Source organism: Lutra lutra, chromosome 12 (assembly GCF_902655055.1).
Source record: "Lutra lutra chromosome 12, mLutLut1.2, whole genome shotgun sequence".
Taxonomy (NCBI): Eukaryota; Metazoa; Chordata; class Mammalia; order Carnivora; family Mustelidae; genus Lutra; species Lutra lutra.
The window spans coordinates 94,864,538-94,885,804 of record NC_062289.1 but is presented as its reverse complement, the minus strand read 5'-3'; the positions used below and the strand labels follow the sequence as shown (position 1 = coordinate 94,885,804).

The 21,267-nt window shown below is 51.5% G+C and overlaps 1 protein-coding gene across 5 annotated transcripts in view; it reads left to right on the top strand.

The window, feature by feature from the left end:
• Positions 1–9,087: 9,087 nt before the first annotated feature.
• The window catches only part of CMKLR1 (chemerin chemokine-like receptor 1), a 46,601-nt gene continuing 34,421 nt past the window's right edge, over positions 9,088–21,267 (top strand). For 3 of the 5 annotated variants that reach the window (XM_047697650.1, XM_047697657.1, XM_047697654.1), the window contains exon 1: positions 9,088–9,646. The gene's annotated coding sequence lies outside the window, so the exon portion shown is untranslated. Of the gene's footprint in view, positions 9,647–9,767; positions 9,914–11,545; positions 11,636–21,267 lie in introns of all 5 variants that reach the window. The other 2 variants (XM_047697656.1, XM_047697653.1) reach the window with 2 other exon arrangements.

Here is a 21,267-nt window from a genome sequence, read left to right as displayed (position 1 = left end):
TGGGACCCTTGGGCGCCACCCACCCTCGCCTGGGACCATGACCCCCCCCCCCCCTTTCTCTCCTCAGGGGCAGCTGACTGAGTTCTGGGCTTGCCCCTGAGTCAGAGGCCCCGGCAGGAAAATAAACTTTCTGTACTAAGGGGAGGAGGGAGCAGCTCACTTTTCAAAAATAGGAGAGGCAGCTCTGTTGCTATGACGAATTTCTTGTGTTGCTCCGTGTTTTTGAAATTTTCTACATTTTTTTTATGACCCACATAAAAAGGTACATACAGCCTCCTTATAAAAATACATGGAAAAATCTCCATCTTATGCCCGATCTGAGGGAGATTCAAGGAGCTTTGGGGCCAAGAGAGCTTGTCGTAAAGGCTTTGATGGCTCTGGGATCTCTGACGTTTTGGGGACCCCCACCCCACACATTGTGGCAAACCTCAAAATGTCCCTACAGATCCCATTACAGATGTGCCTTTCTTATAAAAATATCTGAAAAGGTTTTAAAAGAATTCATACAATCAGGGTTGTTGTTTTTTTTTTTTTTTTCGAAGAATAAATTATTCAGCATGTTCTTGTGATTTGGGCTTTTCTATTTCTAAACACACAGGCGCTGTGGACTAGCAGCTGACTCACTAGTGTACTGTAGATCGTTCACCAGACATTTATTAATGTTGAGTTTTTAGCTGCCTTTCGGGGTCCTGGGGTCGGTTTGCTTGAGATTTCAGGTTCCGCATATCTCCAGACACCTTTGACAAGCTTGTGGACTTCAGGTCCTGGGCCTCAGTTTTCCTGTATGCAAAATGGGAGCAGTTTAGGAAGAGGCAAGCAGAAAGGAAGGGGGACGCGGAGGATGAGGATGTTAGAGCAAATGGAACAAGATAGCAAAAATCAGTGACTTTGGGCGAAGGTGCAAGGAGTTCCTTGTCCTATTGTTGCTGCCTTTCTCTGAGTTTAAAATGGTAACAAAATGAAAAAAGAAAAAGCTCCCCCTCCCATCGCAGGTGGTGGTGATGGTGGGCCAGGACTGGTCAGTGGATTGATGGAAAGCTTGCAAAGCCTGGAGGGGCAGCAGGGGCTTAAGAGGTGTGGCTCTGTGACCCCCCCACCCCCACCGCCATCCTCTCTAGCTGAGCAGGCGCTTTTTCATATGCCTTTATATTTTGGGGATCTCTACAGATCCTTCTGGAAGAAAGGCGTCTTCTAAGAAGGAAGCTAGAGACCTGTGGCCATGGAATCTAAAGACTGAGTCCATTGATCTTGGAGGCCTATCATTTTTCTAACAGCAGAGACTAAAGAAGCCAAGTCCCTGGTTGTAAACTGGCGGGTGGACAGGAGCGGGAGCGGGGGGGGGGGGGGGGGGGGGCGGAGGGGGCAGTGGGAGGAGAAAGAGGGCGGCGGTGGAAGAAGTGGCCCAGATGGCTAATTCGTGTCTTCCTACAGCCGCCTTGCAAGCCAGCACGCAGCACTCGCCAGCTGCCGCTCTCCGAGCTTTACCAGCACGCATGCTAATCCGACAATACCCTGCCAGGCAGGTACTATTACTATCCTCATGTTACAGAGGAAGAAACGGGGGACTCAGAGAGGTGAAGTCGCTTTCTCGAGATCACACAGCCCAGGGGGTGGCAGAGCTTGGATGCCCATCTGGCACCTGGTTAGTGTGGCTTAACTTACTCCAGTTTAACAACACAGCTAGAACAGGGACTTTGGTGACTGATGCAGGACCAGAGCCAGGAGACAGGGTTGGGGGGCGATGGGCTTTCAGACATGACCCACCGAGCTATGGCAACACTAGGTATTAAGCACTGACTCTGAGCCTTGTGTCATATACACACATGCATCATCTCAGAGAATCCTGCAAAGCAGCTCTGCAAGGTTGAAATCAGCATCTTCATTTTGCAGAAAGGGTAAGAAAGGCCCAGAGAGGGCAAGTATCTTACTCCAGGTCACACAGCAAGAAAGTGGCAGGGCTGGCATTCAAACCCAGGTTTTTCTGACCTCGAAAGTCTGTGTTCTTCTTCTTTTTTTTTTTTTTTTTAAGATTTTATTTATTTATTTAAGAAAGAGAGAGAGAGAGAGCATGCACGAGCCATGAAAAATGGGCAGAGGGAGAGGGAGAGGGAGAAGCAGACTCCTTGCCGAGCAGGGAGCCCAACACAGGGCTGTATCCCAGGAACCCGGGATCATGACCTGAGCTGAAGGCAGATGCAGAAGTCTGTGTTGTTGTTGTTGTTGTTGTTGTTCTTCTTCTTCTTTTTTTAAGATTTTAGTTATTTATTCGACAGAGAGAGAGAGGGATCACAAGCAGGCAGGCAGAGAGAGCAGGGGAAGCAGGCTCCCCGCTGAGCAGAGAGCCCAATTCAGGGCTGGATCCCAGGACCCTGAGATCATGACCTGAGCCAAAGGCAGATGCCTAACCAACTGAGCACCCAGGCGCCCCAAAAGAAAAAGAAGCCTGTGTTCTTGACCATTAGGCTGAACTGCCCTAAAATGCAATGGCTTTGGTGCTTCTGATCTGTTTCCAGGAGTCCACAGTAACAGCTGTTCCTGGGAAGGGAGGTGCAGGTGTGAAGCCCGGTTCAATTCATCAAAAATTTCCAGTGTGGGTCAGGCCCAGTGCTGGTAGCTGGTACAACAGCAGTCCAGGGGTGGAGACAGATGTATACCTGATAAAAGGAAGAGGCAGTGTGATTTGAGGAAGGATGAATGTGTTGGCCAGATACAGACCCTCCTGGCAGGTCAACCTTCCCAGTAGGAGGGAAGAGGTGGGGTGGCCCTGGAAGGCTGACTGGAGGAGAGGACATCTTGCATTTGAAAGATGAACAGGTTACTGTGGCTGGAGGCAGGGTGGCCAGACGGTATTTCTGGCAGAGAGGACAGCTCTAGCACCGGTGCAGAGATTTGAAACCACATGGATGGGGTTAGAGTAGAAGGAAGGGAAGGGGTGAGCCATGCAGCTGGAGTGATGGGCATGGCGAGGCCACTGTGTGTGTGTGTGTGTGTGTGTGTGTGTATAGCAGGAATGGAGGAGTTCTCTGGGAACTGAGAGAACTGGCTGTTTAGGACTTGCTGTGTGGCTTTGAGCTGCTGCTAACCCTCTCTGAGCCTCTGTTCTACTGCCTGGAACATGGAAGTTTTCCCAGACCTGGGGAACGGCCAGCTTGGGTTTGAGAAGGGGCCTCAAATATGCTCCCAGCTCCTCCCATCCCCATCCTGAAGCAATGGGCTGGAACAACCCTGCTGGTGCCCCCACTCCTCTCAGGCATCCAGGGTGGTCTCCCTTCACCCCTGCAAATCTCTCTATCCCACTGGGAGGAGCTGGGCTGAGTGGGTAGGCTTCTGCTCATAGGGGAGAAATGGGCCTCATCCAACCCCCACCCCACCTCCCCCAGGAAGCCCCCTCCCCTGTTAGGGCTTCCTCACTCCTGGTCACATACACCCCTCAACACTCCCTCTCAGTGCTGTTAACCCTTCCCAGCCTGGACCGGAGCCCAGGGGCTGGATTCTTGCCAAGCAGACAAAATCGGCTGAGCTGTCAGCACCCTCCTACCTCCTCCTCCTTCTCAGTTCCCAAAAGTCAGCTTCTCACTTCTGTGCTCTTTCCCTCTGTCTCATATGATGTCCAGGAGCCCGAGGAATCCTCCTTCCTCCTCCCTCCCTGAGCCCCATCTACAGGACCTACCATTACCTGAACACATACCGCACAGACAGACATCATATTCCCAATAACATTTTTGGCTGCGGGAGTTACCAATGTCTGATGATGCTTGGCACAGCGTTCCACTCTCCCATCTTGGTAGTCCTGCAGGCCTCCCCGTGGTGAAGAGCCAGAACTTGGCCGTCGGGAAGAAGTCTTTGGGAATGTGGCCCAGCTGGTCCGAGAAGGCTGGTCATCCATCTGCTCATTCGTTTAACAAATATTTATAGAACAGGTACTATGGGCCTAGCAGCAGTCCCAGCCCCTGGAGCTTTATGTGTGGTTATAGGGACGGATGGTATATTCACAATACGAATGATTGGGGCATTACAAATGAGGTCGGTGCTATAGTGTGGGACGGGATGTCACGAGAATGAATGACAGGGACACTGACCTTGCTTGGGAGTGCAGAGAAAGTGACATTTCAATCAACGTGGGAAGATTTGGGTCCTCCAGTCCTCTTTCAGCTTTGCCATCCCTTTCATTTTTTCTTTCCTGGGAGATGAGGTTAGGTACTAGGGAGCCATGGAATGTTGTTGAGCAGTGGTGTGGCCTTGAACAAAATGGAACATCGGGTTGGTGGCTCTAGTAGTGCCCCAGGGATGGTTAGAGGGCCTGCATTGGGCAATGCCAGCCTTTTAATGCCCAGTAGGACAGCAAAGTGATCTGACATTCATTGAGTGCTGTGCGCCAGACTGTTCCGGGCCCGTTGTATGTATCAACTCCTTTCATCTTTCCAACAACGGTCTGAGGTAGGTCTTTCATTACTCCTTTGTGCGGAGGAGAAAGAAAGTCTCTCTCTGAGACTCAGAGAGGTTAGGAAAATTGTGCAAGGTCACACAGCTAGCAGGTGAAGCAGGGACTCGAACCCAGAACTGTCTGCCACCAAAGTCAGTGTTCTGGTCTCTAGAACAGCCCTTGTGTTAATGTCCTCCTGCTCCTCTACAAATTACCACAAACATTATGGCTTAAAACAGTATGTATTTACACTCCCTCAGTTCTGGAGCTGGGAAGTCCAAAATGAGTCTGAAGGGGATAACACCAGGATGTGGTCTGTAGGGCTGGTTCCTGCTGGAGGCTTCAGGAAGAAGCCGCTCCTTGTGTCTTCCAGGAGTGGAGGCTGCTTGTCTTCCTAGGCTTGTGGCCACATCACTGAGCTGTCTGCTTCCTTCCTCATTCTTCTCCCCCCTTTGATCCCTTGCCTTCCCCTTCTGAGGACCCTTGAATTACCCTGGGCTCCCCTGGATAATCCAGGTTAATCTCCCCCATCTCAAAGGCACAGTTTCATCACATCCACAACTTAATCCCACAAGTACTGAAAGAACCAGAGATGAAAAATGACTTGCCCAAGGCCCCACAGCCAGTCAGTGGCTGAGACAGAGCTCCCATTCCAGTGCGGTCTGTCCACATCTTAAGCAAAGTCTGAAGTAAGCACAGTGTGGGTTTATAGGGAACCCTTCATGTCACAGAAAGTTATCTTCCCCAGCTTCCTGTGGTTTGAGAGCCTCTCTGGTAAACCTAGTTTCGCAACTGATAATCAGGGAGAACAAGGAAACCATTTGCTTTAACTAGAGTGTTGGGCATCAGTGAGCACTAAAATCAACCAGAAAGAGATACCAAGGGGTGTGGGAGTTAAGGTATAAGTTTATCTACATTAGGGTTGGCCAATCCATGAGACAAGATGAAGCAGAGCTGGCACTGGCCCCCCAGCCCCCTAGGCCAATGGATGGACTTTTGTTGGAGAACTGAGTGGGATGAGAGAGGCAAAGCCCCTCCTTTAGGTCCAAGGTAGGCATTGCTCATGGGTCACTGTCCAGCCACACCTGGATGTGGCCTCAGATTTCCTTTAACACAGAGCTCTTGGATTCCCGAGCCAACCAACTAGATTTGGGTATAAGACAAAGCTCGATCCGCCATCTTGGAACTACACAGCATTTCTGAGGGAGTAAACAGAGTCTTCTTTGCCACCACCTATCTTGCGAGTCTCAGTACCCCAATGTTAGGGCTCGGGTTTCAGAATCTTGTTTGAAAACAACAACAACAAACAACTCCCCCACCCCATCCACAACCCTCTTTATTCCAAGGAAGAAAAAGCCAGACTTCTCAGCTACGTTCAGCATGGTGACCGAAGACCTGTGGCTTCTGACTGGTGGGGGCAGCAGGACCCTTGCTGTTCCTCCCTGTGGGCCCAGGTGGGGCTGTGTGCACTGATCCTTAACTTTGGGCATCCAGGCCCCCACTCTCTTAGATTGCCCAGCCAATAAACCCAAACCTCGTTACAGCCTTGGGTTGGCTTTGGAGACTGGGGGTGGGGTTGGGGTGGGGCTCCAAGAGACCTGCATTAACAGGATCCAACATCCAGTGAAGGAGGAAGAGGAAATTTCCATAAATCCATCCAGACGCTGAATTCCCAGGCTAGGCTCCCCTTCCAGGATATCCTGAGTGTGCCAGATCTTCCTCAGAGGTTACCTCCCTGTCTCCTCTCCCTCCTCCTCTCCCTTCTCCCCTCCCACCTCCTCATCTCCTCTATCTCCTCCACTTCCTCCTCCCCTCCCCTTCTCCCCTCCTCTCTATTTCCCCTCCTCCTCTCTCCCTGCTCTTCCCCTCCCCCTTTATTTCTTCCCCTTCCCCTCTCTGTCTCTTCTCCCTCCCGTACTTCCTCCTCCCTCCCCCTCCTCCCTCACTCTTCCCTCTTCTCTTTCCTCTCCATACTCCAGCCCCCCTCAGTCCCCAGCAGATTAAGGAAACTGGCTTAGAGAGGTGGGAGGACTTGCCTCAGTCACACAGCTCACAGTGGTGGAAACAGGGATTCGGTCCCATCTGCTCTGTCTAATGTCAGAGCCCCCAGCTCTTGACCTTGGACTCACAAGGTAACTTGTTCCAGGATCCAGGATTTATTCCTTGTGGAAATGTCCGTACCAGTGGTTGTCAAACTTGAGTGAACGTCAGAATCCCCTGGTGACTTTTGAACACACAGCTCCCTGGGTCCCGCCTGCAGAGGTCCTGGTTCCCAAGGTCTGTGGACGGACCTGGCTCGAGAGCTTGAATTTCTAGTAAGCTGCTCAGCAAGGCGGCAGTGGGTCCAGAACCCACGCTTTGAGAACCACTGGTCTCTGTTAATGACAGACCCTTATATGGTGCTGTACCCAGTGCTCAGGCTGCTGTCGCATTGTGGAAATAGCCTCACCTTCGGACCAGGATGCTCTGGGGCTGTGACCTGGGACGTCCCTACCTTCATTGGGTCTAGTGTTCCCAGTTGTACAGTAAGGGTGTGGATGAGATGCTCTTGGTCCCCCGGGGAAGCCTGGCAGCACAGGGAGGAGAGGGGTTTAGAGTCAGGCTGAGTCTGACTTCTGACTCTAGGGAGCTGTGTGACCTTGAACAGTGCCTTAACCTCTCTGTGCTTCCAGTTAGTATCTAGGAAATGAAAGAGATGATAGTTTCTAAGTGTCAGTTTCACTGAACTAACAGTTGAGGATGGTGGGAAGAGGAAGGAGAGGTTCTAAGGCTGGTCAGATGGTGAAGGACATGTTTCCACAACCATCCAGACCCTTAGGTCTAAAGAAGACAGCATAGGGGCGCCTGGGTGGCTCAGTGGGTTAAAGCTTCTGCCTTCGGCTCAGGTCATGATCTCAGGGTCCTGGGATGGAGCCCCCCATTGGACTCTCTGCTCAGCAGGGAGCCTGCTTCCCCCTCTCTCTCTGCCTGTCTCTCTACCTACTTGTGATCTGTCAAATAAATAAATAAAATCTTTAAAAAAAAAAAAAGAGCGAGACCCTCTCTTCCATCCTCTCTCCATTTTCCCTTCTCCCTTCTTCCCCCACCCTTCTCTCTCTCTTTCCTACTCCGTCTCTCCCCCTCCCTCCCTCTCTTCTCTCTCTCTCTCACCTTCTTCCCTCCCCACCCTCCTCCCCTTCTCTTTTCCTTTCTACACAAGTTAGTTTTGGCAGCCTTCCCTTTGGAATGAGCCAGACCTGGGTTCAGTGGGGCCTCTGTCTGCCAGCCCCATCTGGGTGCCCTCAGCCAAAGAACAACTCCCCACAGCCCCAACACCCTCAACTGTAGAACAGGTGAACTGGCAGGTCCTCCAGAATGGTGGGAGGGTCATGTGACCCATTCCATGGGAAGCGCGCCCCCCCCCAGCCCCGGGGCGGGGCCATGCACACAGTGGGCCCCTCTGTTAGTTTATCAGTCTGGAGGCCAAGGGCTGGGCTCTGGACCTAGACAGCCTGGGTGGAATCCCAGCTCTCCTGCCTATGGGCTGTGTGGCCCACGGCAAGTGACTTAACCTTTCTGGGTCCCCATTTCCTCGTTGGTACCACAAGGGCAGAAATAGCACCACCTTAGCAGAAATAGTATCTCCTGAGAATGAAGGAGCAAGTGGCCGGCCAGCACCCTGTCTGGGTGTGCACTCTTGTGTTTATTCTGCTGATGATGCAATCACGCGGACAGGAGCCAGCACCGTGCTTCGCGGCGCAGGGGCCAGACGGAATACAGCTCCTTCTCCAGCTGAGTTTCCAGGGTAAGGGAGACAGAAACTGGAAGGGGAAGGGACGCCCCTGCTGCTTTGGTTGTAGGGGAACACCAGGGAGCTGAGAGCAGGCCCCCCAGTGGCGGGGGAAGGCTTCTGGGGAGATGGTCCTTAAGTTGAGACTTGAAACGAGTGAGGCGGCCCCTCTGAATAATAAAACGTATGTTCATAGGAATTTTGGATAAGAAAATAATCGGACAAGTGTGAAGTGGGGCATTTATTATAGTCAAAGAGTTGAAAAGAACCTAACCAGTCACCCAGAAAGTGTCAATTCAATAAACCTATGTAAGTAGTAAACTGCATCCATGGGACGGGGGGGGGGGGGGGGGGGGGGGGGGGGGTAAATAAATAAATAAATAAACAAACCAGTGCATCAATTCAATGATGCTGAATGAAGGAGTTTACAGTTTGGAACGCGGAGTATGACTTAGCCATTTTCCATCTAGATGTAGCATATATGTGTGTGTGTGTGTGTGTGTTCATACCGAAGTGTTAATGGTATTTCTCTCTGGGGAGCAGGGCTTGGGATGAAAGCAGGATTTATATTTAAACAACACAGGGCTGAATGTAGTTAAAGGTTTTGATGTGTTTTGTCAGCCAGCTCTCCAGAAATGGTCTCTCAAGGTATATTGCAAGTACGCGGATGTTTTGCTTCCCGGTGACATTTAATAAAACCAGACATTATGAAACATTTTCATCTTTGTTCATTTGACACTAAAAAAACCCCCAACACCAAACCCATTGCTGTTTTAATTTGCAAAAAAAAAAAAATTAATTAAATTAAATTAAAATAAAATAAAGAAAGAGGAGCACAACTAGGGGGCCAGGAAGGGCGTTCCGGTGGAGAGAGCCGGCCCAGGCTGGTGGGATATCTGGCAGCTCCTGAGACCCTTATAGGGAGCGGCTGCCCTTCCCACAGCTGCCTGGGGCTCGCATGTGCTCCTGGTTTGCGCTCAGATGGTGGGCACAGCTCCTAGCTGGGCTCCGCCTGCCAGAGGGGTGGGTCATCCCCAGTGGGCCTTGCCACTAGCCGCCCAAACACCACCCACAATCCCGGTCCGGGCTGGCCTGCCCGCCAGCCTCCTCTGGAGGCCCCTACTCCACGCAGCTGGCTGCCCCCGCCCTCGGCCAGCCCAGTTTCCTGCCCCTCCCTCTCTCTCTCTCACTCTCTCTCGCTCTCTCCTCCCTCCAGCTGTTTCTCTGGCAGAGTTCTGTCCCATTCAGGCTAGTGAGGAGCTCGGGACAGCACGCACGAGGTCTCCCGGAGAGGCTCCTGAGGGCTGAGGCTGTTTTGGGCTGGGCGGGGGGCGGGGGGGGGCATCCTGTGGCCGAGAGAAAGAAGCTGGACCACACAGGTCCCCTACACGGCCTCCAGTGGCCTGAAGTTCAAGGGAGCCCTTGGGAAGACCTAGGCGGAGACCAACCACAAGGTAGCACGCTTGCCTTTGACACTGTCTGGAGGGGCCAGCAAAGGGGAGAGTCATAGAGAGAGGAGGCCTGTGGTTCTGCTTAGCATTTAATGTTTGTCAAAATGAAAACCTGATTTTTCAGATTTCCGAAGTCATGCATGCTAATTGTAAAAAACAGCAGGGTCACCCTATTTTTAAAAGCGGCGAGCTCCGTGTTTTCCTTCATGACTCCAGTGCTCACAGCTACGAGGCAGGTGTTTCCCTCTCACAGGTGTCCTCATTTTACAGGTGAGTGAACCAGGACCCAGAGAGGGAAAGGCAGTGGCTCAGAGCGGCAGGTAAGCGGGGGATGGCAGGGGGGTGGGGGCAGTGAGGGGAGGTTGAGATTGGAACAAAGCCGATGCCATCAGCACAGCCCACTGCCTCCATACAGAGACTTCAAAGGAGGGCCTCACCCAGAGGTGGCCCTTCAGGGAGCTCTCTCCGTAGCTCCTACACTTGCTCACTCACTAATTCATCTTGAGAGCCTACTAGAAGGAGCAGACACAGCTAAGGATGTAGGTGTGGGCTCACACACACGTGTCCAACATCTGATTTGGCAACCTCCCTTGTCTTGCACAGGGGACTGTGCACTCCCGTCTGTATTCCTCCAGGATGCATTGTAATGGCTGCATGGAAAGGCTGTCTTGGGATTTATGTAACTGCTTCTCATCGTGGTTGCTTCCTCCTTCTTCTTTTTTTTTTTTTTTGTTTCTTTTTTCCATGATTACAAGCGGTGCTCTCTCGTGTACATCATCTTTGCATGTCTGGCCTCTGGATACTTTTCCAAAGGCCAAATCCCTGAGCCAAAGGTGTGCCTGTTCTTAAGGTTTGTGAAGCTTCTAACCGCTTCCCTCTACATTTCTTTATTAACGTTGATCATCCCCTGCAAGTTGCTTGTCCATTTTTCTTTTACGAGTCTATGGTTCAAGTCCACTCCCATGTTTTTTTCTGTCAGTGTGTTTATCTTTGGCTGATTTTTAAGAGTTCTTTGTATATGGAGGATGGGAACCCTTTGGCCATGCTACTTATTGAACACACCTGTCCTCCCCTCTGCTCCAGCTGGCACGTGGGCGCTGTGCTACTGTTGAAATGAGTACGCTGGAAAGGCTCGCCTTGAGCAAAGTTAGGAACAACATATCACAATCCAGTAAACACTGCTCGCTACAAGTCTGATCCCTCAGACCAGCCTGTGGTTCCGATAGACCTGCGAGGAGGGGGTCAGGTTTTGGGTCTGTCTTCTTTTTCTAGTAAGAGGCCTGATCCCCGCCCTCCCTTTTGGCAGCCCCTACTTCCTTTCTAAGGGTGATCTTACCTGTGGTTCTCGCTGTATCTCTTCCTTCCTCCAATCTCCAATGGTGGGAGGAAGGATGCTTGGCATCTTCTTGAGAAAGAAGGCTTAGGTCAAACCAGGGATGCCCAGACGGTGGGGTGTCAGGCACTGAGAAGCCCACAGGAAGAGTTCTCTCTTGGGACCAAGGACTTTCTCTGGACTCTGCCAAAACTTCAGGGAATGGGTAAACTTGACTTTGGGCAAGTCACTCCTCTCTCTGGCTTGACACTTTCTGGGAGGTCCCTCTCTCCGTGCCTAGTCTCGTCTGTCTCTCCTGCTGGCCTGGGGCTCCTTGAGGCCAGACTTGGGATACTTACCCTCCTCTCTATATCCTCTGGGTGCTCGGTAAATGTTCTTGAATAAGTGAAGTAATTAGGCCTCAGTTTTGCCATCTGTAAAATGGGACTGGAGGGTCAGACAAAGTCTCATCCCTCAGGTATTTCCTTAATTAAATCCTCCCGGTTGGCAAACCACTTTACTGCCATGCTTTTCTTGAATCCTCACTGTGGCTGCATGATAAAGATATTATTAACATGCCCATTTTACAGATGAGGAGACTGAGCCCTGGGGAGGGGTTCTGATGTTAGACCTCCACGGAAGGCACTAGAACATTGTGGCTGCAGCATGAGTTTGTTTGGGTAAGTTTGAACCCCATCTGCCCCCTGCCAGCTGAGTGACATGGAACAAGTTATCTGTATCCTCCAGTCTCCTCATCTGTAAGACCGGGATATCATAAAGACTACATGAGATCACACATGTGGAACAATTAGCAGAGGGCTCGTTGCGTCGTAAGGAGCTCTAGCAACGTTAGCCAGGAGTCTATGGTCATTTCTACACCACACCTGCTGTCCATACTTTCAACACCCATCCGAGCCAAATAGAAGTTATTATTAATTTCTTTACCAGTGGAGTATTAATACTCAGATTCCCATCAGCTTACAAAAAATCCCTCAAAGCCTGTTTCACTCACTCTGAGGTACGCTGCACGAGCATGGTTATTACTGCCCATAATGATTGCCACTTTCCAGGCCACAAAGTAGACTTGGGGCTTCTCAAAGTGTTGTCGTGGGAATGCCGGCATTGGAACAATCATGAATAATATCATTCATGCCGGATAATCAAGGATATCTCCTAAAGCTTCAGTTTGGGCAATCAGAGTCTCCAAGGCGAGGCGTGGGAGTCTGCACATGGCACCAGTTTCCCAGATGATTCGGATATACCCCAAAACTTGAGGGCTGCTGAGCTAGAGGATGTGAACATCTTTTCTGTTTGCCTTTTGTCCAGGTTTCTGGGTTGTTTATTGCACACTGAGGTTGAATTTTTTTCCCTTTCTAAGCAAATATCTACGCACTTCTGTGAGCCTGTGTGTCTGTCCTGTGTCAGCAGTTGAGGCCAGGAGGCCTGGTGCAGAAGTGAAACTTTATCTTGTAGCACCATAGACAGTCGGAACATGCTAGCCGGCACCCAGTGTGTGGGCTTTGGAATTATTTTAAGAAACAGAACTCTTTCCTGCAATGAAGACATAGGGAGGACGGCAGTTGGAATGCAGATACAAGGCATGTTATTCTAGTTGAAACAGAGATGGAGGACTCCAGGCTGTGTTCATGGAACCTCACTCTTGGAGCTCTGTAGGGCAGGTTGAAAATGGCACATCTATTCCAGACTGATCAGAGACTAAAATTCTGGAGCTTTGCAGAATTTGCTACTGATCTTAGGCAAGGTGTTTTCACTCCATGGCCATAATCATCTCATGTGCGAACAAGGAGGTTGAAGGTTGTATTAGTCAGGTAGTAGCTGCAGTAACAAATAGTCCCAAATAGGTATAATGGCTCAGACAAAACAGACGTTTACGAGAAAGCAGGTGTTTCTGTGTGGGGGGAGGTCCTCTTGCATGCATGTCCCTGCTGTCCCCTTGGACATCACCCCTGATGAAAGAAAGCATGGAGGTGTGTGGCACATTTGCTACTTCACTGCCCTCTGCCACATGGGAGAACTAGTCATATGACCAGTGTAGTCACAAAGGAGGCTGGGAAATGGAGTTCTTGGCAGGGTGGTTCTATCCCAGTGTCTGCTGTATGCTGTGGAAGGGGAGGGTAGATTTTGTGGACAGCTAGTTGTCTCTGCCACAAATGTGGTATCTTTGGGTGTCTCCCATTCTCTGATTTTCAGTCCAGATTTTCACTAACATGGTGCTAACAAGGTGATGTTGGACCCACAAACACTTTCCTATCCTAAAGATAATCCCCATCATCAGATATACTGAGTAAATGCCCATGGTCCAGACCCATCAACGCGGGTTTCCCTGGAACTTAGGCAACTACTATTCTCTTTACCTCCTGGAATAAACACAACAATTCTATTGAGCACAGCACACTTCCTTAGCCCAAGGCTTTCATATCCAGTATCGCCCTACAGACTGACTTGGAAAGGCTCCATGATTATCATCCCCATTTTAGAGATGAAGAGATTGAGGATCAGAGAGGTAAAGGGACTTGCCTAAGGTCACATACCTCATAAACAAAAGAGCTGGGATTTGAGCTCAGATAATCCTAGTCCTGTCCTGAGGTGGCATTGCATGTTGGATGTGTGTGTGCAAGCCTGTATGTGTGCATGTGTGTGCGTGCTCCCATGTGCATGTGTGTGGTTAGGGTAGGGAGTCTCCTTGGGCTGCATCCCCCAGGGCTGGGCATGAGGAAGTGGAAGTGTAAGGAATTGTCTATATTGCAAGCATGGGCTGTGCTGGCCGGTCATAAGGCAGCTGGGTGGTTGTCCTGGCTTGGGGGAGCTCAGTGTATCTAAGTGTCACAGTCACTGACCAGAAAAAAGGGAAGGGGATGGTGTGTGAGGACACAGACTGAGGGTGTCTGGATGGGACTGAGGCCTCAAGTGTGCCACGCACATAGTGGGTGGTGGGAACAATTTCTTGCGTGAAAAAGCCTATGGAGAAGTAGAAGCTGGACCAATGTGAGAACCTCAAATGAATTGGGCCCAATCTCTGGTCTGAAGGCCCTTCAGGGGCGAGAGGGAGGCAAATCAGTAACAACTAACTTTTCTTTATTCACCCAACAAACATTTATTAGTACCTACTATGTGTCTGACACCCCTCAAGGCAGAACGAGGAAAAAGACAGGACTCTTCCTGCCTCAGTGGAACTTTGGAGGGGCTGCGGGCGGGTTATGTTTGCCCCCACTTTAGACAAGAGGAAGGTGAGGCCCTGATTGGTTCAGTGACATTCCCGAGGTCACTTGGTGGGAGTAGGACCTGGGCTCCTAGTTCTCAGTCCAGAACGCATCCTTGTTCCCTTGGCTGGGACTGGGATGCAGGGAAGGCACCCTCTGGGTTGATAGTCACTTTGTGCCGCCTGTGGATGGACATCAGGAGAGGCTGGTTTTAGGCAAAATTAGGAAACCCCTTAACTTACTTCTCTTTTGGAATTTCTGTAGTTTTGCAGTGATGGGCACAAGAGGATCCAGAAAGTAGAATTTCTTGCCCGGCTGGGTGGAAGGGAGAGGCAGTCATTCTACCCAGTGCCATCCAAGAAGGGAAGAACGAGTGGTCACAGAATCCACAGCTGCTTGCTCTAGAGTTTAGAGCCCATCTCTGCTTCCTAACGTCCTGTCACCTCTGTGTCCTCCTCTGTAAGACGGGTGTACTCTAAACACCTCCTTCATGGCATCATTGGGGATCACATGAGTTAATATACGTAAAGCACAGCATGGCACATGGTCAACTTAATGAAGACCTTTCTATTGTTTACTAGGAAAGCAGGCATGGAAATTTGCCTTTGCACACCTGGGTCCCTATGGGAGTGTGGCACCTCGTGATCTTGGATCCCCAGGTGGGAAAAGGTCATTTGGGCGCATCTCTTGGCTTCATGCTTTGCCCCTTGGAGAAGCCCTGGGGTGGGGGGAGTGAGGGAGTCTCAGGCCTTGTTCCACCCCGCCCCCTCCAATAGCCACTCTGCAAGCTTGGAAGTACCAGCAGCTGACTCAGCAGGGGGAGTCAGCGGCTACGCAGGCAATATGTCAGAATCGGTTCTGCTTTCTTGAGGTTCATGACTTGGATCCTCTGATCCCAGCCCTAGGGACAGCTCTTATGCAAGGAGATGGTTGGGTAAGGCAACTGGGGCAAGGGACCGTGGCTAGCGTCTTCAGGTTTTCCTCTGGGAGCCTGGTCCCAGGACAGGAGAGCTGGGTTTGGCTCCAGCCACCTGGGTGAGCTCAGGGCAGCCCGTTACCTCTCAAGCCTCAGGTGCTTGCTGTCTCAGTGTTGCGGAGAGCCCGTCTGCAGCACTCAGGAAATGATCAGGGTGGCAATGAAAGACAGGGGAATGTACAACACGCACCCAACCCCTGTTACCTGGATTTGTTAGAACGGTTGTCGGCATCTATGAATTCCTGAGTATGAGAGGAAGAGCTTAGGGAGCCAGTGTAGGAGTTCGTCACTGCTGCTGTAACAAACACCACAGGTGTAGTGGCTCAAAACCATGCCCATGTCTCAGCTTAAAGTTCTGGAGGTCAGAAGGCCCGAACAGGTAGCACTGGGCTGGAAGCCAGGTGTTGGCAGGACTGGGCTCCTTTCAGAGGCTCCGGGGGAGAACTACCCCGCCCCCAACTTTTCCAGCCTCAAAAAGCTGCTGGATCCACAGTCCGTTTCTCCATCTCCAAAGCTAGTGGCAGTGGGTTGAGTCCTTCTGACGTGGGGTCGCTCTGACTCTCCTGGCTCCCTCTTTCATTGACAAGGACCTGTGTGAGGACACTGGGCCCACCTGGATAATCTGGGATAATCTGATTCTCAAGACCCTTGACTCAATCCCAGCTGCAAAGTCCCCTTTTAACACATCAGGTAACATATTCTCAGGTTCCGGGGGTGAGGACACAGCATCTTTGGCAGAGGGAGGCATTATTCTGCCCACCACAGTGGGGGACATCTCGAACACTGTTCTGGGTCTGTTTCCTGAATTGGGAAATTGAGAGTTCAATTTGGTGGCCGCTGCTGCAGTGACAGCTAGCTCAGTGAGGCACTGACCAGTCAGAACTGATGTGGGTGTGAACCACCCATGAGGCTGTACTGGGGTGTATGGGTGACTGTCAAGCCTGACCAAGGCCCCAGGCTTTGGCATCATTCAGCCTGGATTCAAATTCCAGCTCCACTACTTACAAATCCTGTGGCTCTGAGCCAGTAAGTTTCTCATCTGTGAAATGGGGTGGCAAGCTGTAAGTCAGGGTGGTGGTTAGGAAGAAGTGAAGGTGCCCACGTCTCGTGTGGAGCGTGGTGTCTGGAACCTGGTAAAGGACTCAATGTGAACTAGTAATCCTCCTGGTGGTTGGGCCTCTACGTCCAGCCTTGGTGATTTTTAGACGGAAAACCCTTCTGTTTCTACCCTGTGCTAGAGGAGAAGAGCTAGCCTGGCTCCTGGGCTGCAGGTACCCTCAAAGAAAGAGGGTTCATTGTTGGGAATGTGTATGCCAACTCATGCTTAAGTTTGGGGGGGTGGTACCAGATGCCCAGCCAGGCTTGTGTTCAACTAGAAGTTTCTCAGGCTCTGACATGGCTCCAGGGAGGGGCCGTCTCACCCCTTCCGCTGTAAGATCCTATAGCTCCCTGTCCTGCTGTTCTACCCACGGGGCTCAGTTTCCTCCAGGTTTGTGTCTTTTTGAGTTTCTCTTTCTGTTTCTGGCTGTGCTCCTAATTGTGCCACCCTCTCTGTGTTGTCTGCTGGAACAACCCAAGAGGGCCCCCTGGATTCGTTGAGTCCTAGCGAGGTCCTGCTTTCTCTCTGATGGATTAATACCCCCCTCAGTCAGGAACCTTCCTATCTAGTAGGCCCAAGACAAATCTCGAATTGACAAGGAATCAAATTGACATCGACCTTGACATTGTCTCGTCCAGGGATGGAGCTCCACACTCCTCACTCATGAGCCAGGGCAGACATGGATCTGTTTCAGTTATTTATCTCTGTGATTCAGATCACTCCAAAATGTGAAATGGCTTCAAATGACTTCTTTATTCACCGTTCTGTAGCTGGGCTGAGTTCTGCAGGGATGGCCCATGTTCATTCCTTGGGGTCTCTGTCAGGTCACTCATGGGCTGTGATCAGCCGGGAGCTTGACTGGGGCAGGGCTCCTTAAGATGGCCCCATGTCCTGCGGGGACGTGTGCTGCCTCTCCCCACATGGCACCACTGCCTGGACTTCTCTCCCCAGGGGCTCAGGACTCTGAGAGAGTGAAAGCCAAAGCTGCCAGGCCTCCTGAGATCTAGGCTTGGGGTTGGCAAGCATCACTTCTGCCCCACTTCGTGGGTCACAGCACATCACCAGCCCAGCTCAGACTCAAAGGGAAAAGCAGTAGGGTTCACCTCTTGATGGAGGAGCAACGTGCATCTATGGGAAGGGGGTGATGTTAGGGCCCATCGGTGATAATGAGCTATCAACCAGATTTGACCTTAAAATTCGGTGGACGACGATGGTCATCTGAGATGATCATGTGTCGTTCCTGAGTGCCGTAGTCTGTTGGGGCTGCTCTCACAAAATACCAGAGACCGGGGCCTTGTAAATGGCACACACTGATGCTTCATAGTCCTGGAGACTGGAAGTTCAAGGGTCAGGGTGCTGACGTGGTCAGGTTCTTCCGGGCTACAGATGGCTGACCTCTTGCTGTGTCTTCACACAGTGGAGGGGGTGAGGGAGCTCTCTGGGGTCTATTTTATAAGAGCACTGATCCCACTCATTAGGGCTCTACCCTCATGAACTCATCGCCTCCCAAAGACCCCACCTCTGAATACTGTCACATTGAGGGTTAGGACATCAACATACAATTTGGGGCATTGGGGGGGCAGAGGAGACACAAACATTCAGACCAGAGGCCTGAGTGTGAGTTAGTCCCCCCCTTTCACTGCTCTGATGGAGAAACAAGCTCGAGAAAGGAAGAAGGACTTGTCTAAAGGGGCCCATGAAGGTAGTGAGAGAACCAGGATAGAGCTTCTGTTCCCCCCACTAGCATTTATTGAGCACCTACTGTGTGCCAGGAACATGGCATCCAGGGAGAGACCAGCCCTGCCCTCAGGGGGCTCCCAGTCACTTGGGAAGACAGGTATGTAAACAGAGTGGGGTCCCTCCAGCCAGAAGGTTGGCTTTCATGGTGGGGTGCACAGCGCCAACTGCTCTTGGGTCATGATCACCCATGATATTTTCATCCATCATCCATTCACAACAGTAGCCGAACCCTAGTCATTTGAACAAAAGCACATTGTTGGTGGTTTTTTTAGTTTTTTGGTTTTTGTTTTGTTTCGTTTTTACAGATTTTATTTATCTATTTGCAAGAGAGCACGAATGGGGGGAGGCGCAGAGGAAGAGGGGCAGGCAGACTCTGTGCTGAGCACGGAGCCCAACTTGGGGCTCAATCCCACAACCTGAGCTGATATGGAGAGTTGAGTGCTCAACTAGCTGAGCGACCCAGGCCCCCTGAAATCATATCATTAAATACACTCAATGCACCCAGTACTATAGGGGCAAAGAGCTTTGCTGGGGGTGCCTTTGCTGGGGAAGTCCAGAAATAGCACCTTGAGAAGAAAGTGCAGATTTGAGCAGGCTCCAAGGATGAGTTGGCTTTAGATGAGACCTCCAGTTGGCTGGAGCAGAAGCTGGCCAGAAATAAAAGATATTTCAGGTGGGGAAAGCAGCATGAACAGAGATTTGGAAACTTCATGAGCCTGGGGTGTCTGGTGTGGTGGGTGGAAGCAGAGAGTGGCCGGGGGGAGTCTGGACACTCTGCAGGGTCTTGAAGATCCCACCCAATTTTCTGGGTGGTCCAAGGCTGCCAGTATTCACCAGAACAGCATCCTGTTGTCCTGAGGCTCACTCTCTCCAAACTCTGTGCTTAAGCTTAAACGTTTGAACAATCAAAGATTCCAGACAACCCCAAGCTAATTGAGTTTGAGCTTCCAACTTGGCAGAGGGCATGTTGGTTTGTGGCTCTATCTCTTGGGTTGTCTGGTACAGAAACCAGCTTGGAAAAGAGAATATTTCTTTGCATTGGTGGCTTTTGTGACAGAATGATGGGTCCGATCTCCTCCTATGCCTGGGACTTGCTGACGGATGGAGACGCGGAGCTTGGGGCTAAAGAAAGTTGATTTAGGCTGGCACCCGTGGTCAGCCTGGGACTTGTTTACTGCTGGGAGACTTTGCCAATGCTCCATTGGAGCCAGACTGAGCCGGGCTGGGAGCCGAAGGGCCCACCAGCCTCCCAGAGGCAGGGGAGGTAGAGCTGACTGATGTCGAGAGAGTCTTTGGGGAGTGAAGGCAATCTGCAGTCTCTTTTCTCGCTGACTTGTCTCACAGCGGGCCCCTTCAGCTGTCGGGGATTTGGGTCACGAAAAAAAAGGGCGTCCCTTGAGTCAGAATGGGACAGCCATCTGGTGTGTAGAAGGAGAAACTCGGCCAGTTCACAGACCTGGTTTGAAACCTGTTTCTGCTGCTTGCTGGCTGTGAAACACAGAAAAGATCACTTAACTGCTCTGTGCCTCAGTTTCCCCCACTGTAAACTGGGGATCACCAGGGTGTTACGTGGCTTACATGAGATCATGTGTGGCCCAGAGGTGGGATTGAAAAGCACTGTGGCCTCTGCGGGAGGGGGCCGGTCTCCAGTGGCTCGGAATGGTGATGGGGGAGTAGGGACCAGAAGTCCCGAGCCAGGAGGGGCTGAGAAATGCCAAGTGTGGACCATGCCAGGATAATGTTTGGCCCCACACTTTCCCCTCCATTTCCTGCCTTGGCCCAAAAACATGGCAGGAGTGGGTGGGGACCTTGAATCGCCAGCCTCTCTTCTCTTGGAGGATGCCGGGCCTGCCTGGCCTCAATGGACCTTTCTTTTTCTGATCCTGCCCGTCCCCTCCCCCCCCCCCCCCGCCCTCCATTTCCTCCTGTGAAAAACCCTAGCCATGAAGGAAATCTGGAACAGGGATCTGGGGAAGGGCAGGGCAGCTTCCTGGAGCCTGGCTGGGCGATGGCTCTCACCTCACCCTCACCAATTCCTGGCAGGCCTGGTGGTGAGGGCCCTGGTCAGGCTGAGGTCCTGGGCCTCCTCCCTGTCCAGCCTGGCTGGCCCCGGCTCCACGGTTTCTGTTTGCTCCACATTCTCGGGCCTCTCCCAGCGCTGGCATCTCATGTTTCCCGGGAAGCCATATCGCCCAAAGTTCCTTCTCAGAGCTTCTTGTGTTGTGTCCCTTGCCCCAGGGGACAGCTAGGTTCCACTGGCTGAGTCCCTGCTGGGCTTCTGCCCCATCCCACTTCCTGTCTTTCAGATTGTCTTCTGGGGCCAGTAGGCACCCCCTAGCCTGTATGCAGCCATACTTTCCTATCCAGGATGAGGCTCAGAGAGGTAGGTCGGTTGCCTAAGGTCACACAGGAGACGGGCCCCTGACACCTCCTTCTCTACCTGCCCCTACACCTAACTGTATCCCACATGGCTCTTCTTGTTTTCCTGGCCCCTTTGTCCAGAGTCTACCTACCCTCTTCCTTTGTGGCTTCTGGGCCTTTCTGCCTTACGTCTGCCTCACATCCTCCCTATTCCAACTAGGGCTATCTCTTATTCTCTTATCTCTTCTTCCTTTTTTTTTTTTTTTTTAAATCAAATGCCCCGTTCTGTCAGAAGCCCATTCTCATCCAGGTGTCCAGCTGAAAACCAAAGCAATCCAACTCATTCACACTGAGGTATTTGCAACTAATGACAGCTCACCAGAGTGGGGGTTTGTGAGCAAGGTGGCTTAAGTCAGCAGAGAAAGTCTGTGCTGGTGGACATCCAGGCACTGTAGACACAAGGCAAAGGGAGCTTTTGGCCAGGGATTCCCAGGCAAGCCGGCAGCAGCTCCATCCTCTTCCAGAGATCCGAGGACAGGCAGTTACAGAATCAATTTCATAGAAGTGTATATTTCCAACTTCCTCACACCTCCGCCAGAGAGGGCTTCTCTGTCCCTCCTTTTTCTTGTAGATAGAGTGGCCAGAATTGAGCCTTTTTTTTTTTTTTTTTTTTTTCTGTGACGAAGCTGCACTTTAGCAGCGTGGGGAGCCGTGGGGACAAGTGTCGCAATCTGGGCACACCCCATGTCTACAGGGTCCGCCCGCCTGCCACTTTCTCCCAGAGCCTGGGGGCAGAGGTACTTGCCACAGCCATGTCCTGGATCCTAGGTGAGGAGCCTGGTGTCCCTGTCACCCTTCACTGAACTAAGAAAACTGTCCCCCGGTGCGGGCATTGGCGGGGAGCCTGGAGGCTGG